Source organism: Syngnathus typhle, linkage group LG4 (genome assembly GCF_033458585.1).
Source record: "Syngnathus typhle isolate RoL2023-S1 ecotype Sweden linkage group LG4, RoL_Styp_1.0, whole genome shotgun sequence".
Classification (NCBI taxonomy): Eukaryota; Metazoa; Chordata; class Actinopteri; order Syngnathiformes; family Syngnathidae; genus Syngnathus; species Syngnathus typhle.
Window position 1 is genome coordinate 6,047,968 of NC_083741.1, and position 1,740 is coordinate 6,049,707.

A 1,740-nucleotide genomic window follows, 5' to 3' on the forward strand; every position below is an offset into this window, starting at 1 on the left:
CCTCTCCTTCTGGAGCTCGTGCCAACTTTGGCGAATATTTTCTAAGTGCCAACGGCTCTTGCGCCGTAAAGTGTCCGCTTTGCCTGGTTCCCTCGGTCGGCCACAAATAGCGAAAAATCAGCCTCTCCTTCTGGAGCTCGCGCCAACTTTGTCAAAAAATTTCTAAGTGCCAACGGCTCTTGCGCCGTAAAGTGTCCGCTTTGCCTGGTTCCCTCGGTCGGCCACAAATAGCGAAAAATCAGCCTCTCCTTCTGGAGCTCGCGCCAACTTTGTCGAAAAATTTCTAAGTGCCAACGGCTCTTGCGCCGTAAAGTGTCCGCTTTGTCTGGTTCCCTCGGTCGGCCGCAAATAGCGCAAAATCAGCCTCTCGCCCGTCAGGTACCAGGCGTTGGGGTACCAGGGGTAAGTGCAGTACCAGCTTTGGTCTGTTGGTGCGCCAGAGTACGATGAGTTGGTCCCCCTAGTCACTGTACTCATTACCTTTACCCCCAAATCGCAAAATATAGTCAGAACGAGTGTGGGGAACACAAGTTTTGGCCCCGAGAACCAGGCGGCTGGTGTCTCTAGCGATGTGTTCCCCCCCAAAAAGTGTTCACATGCTCGGACAGCGAACCTAGGAGCTACCGCAAAGCACTCTGGAAGTGCAAGAGCGAAAAATTTTCTAAGTACAAAAACTCTCGAAAATTTTCAAAGTGTCACAGTGCTCGAAAATTTTCAAAGTGCTACATGCTTTCCATCCAAGGAAGGAATAGTGGAGGACCGGCCGCCTCCTTAAACACAAGCCGGCGGAACGACGGGGAGGACCGGCCGCCTCCTTAAACACAGGCCGGTGGAACGTTTGGCAGAATTCTTCTCGTGGAGGACCGGCCGCCTCCTTAAACACAAGCCGGCGGAACGACGGGGAGGACCGGCCGCCTCCTTAAACACAGGCCGGTGGAACGTTTGGCAGAATTCTTCTCGTGGAGGACCGGCCGCCTCCTTAAACACAGGCCGGTGGGAACGGTTGGCAGAATTGCGTGACGGCCGCCTGCTCCCGGCGTCCGCACGTGAACGAACACCCCCTCCCGGGGACGGCCGTCTGCTCCCGACCGCCGTCCTTCACCCCCTCACCTTCCGGACCCCCGTCTGCTCCCGGCGGGCCTCCGAGTACCCCCACCTTCTCCCGAACTGACCGACAGGCAATGAGACCCGCCTTGGTAGGGCCCCCACCGGCCCCGGCTCGCGCCGGCGTTGGGTGGACGGTTCCTCCCCACTTGCGGGTCGCTCTCCACGGAGGACCGGTCGCCTCACTAAACATAGGCCGGGCGAAAATCTGCGAATGTTATACATCCAAGGAGGGAGGACCGGCCGCCTCCTTAAACCACCGGCCGGGCGAAAATATGCGAATGTTATACATCCAAGGAGGGAGGACCGGTCGCCTCACTAAACATAGGCCGGGCGAAAATCTGCGAATGTTATACATCCAAGGAGGGAGGACCGGCCGCCTCCTTAAACCACCGGCCGGGCGAAAATCTGCGAATGTTATACATCCAAGAAAGGAAGGAAGGAGGGAACCGGCCGCCTCCTTAAACACAGGCCGGGCGAAAATCTGCGAATCTTATCCATCCAAGGACGGAGGACCGGCCGCCTCCTTAAACACAGGCCGGTGGGAACGGTTGGCAGAATCGCGTGACGGCCGCCTGCTCCCGGCGTCCGCACGTGAACGAACACCCCCTCCCGGGGACGGCCGTCTGCTCCCGG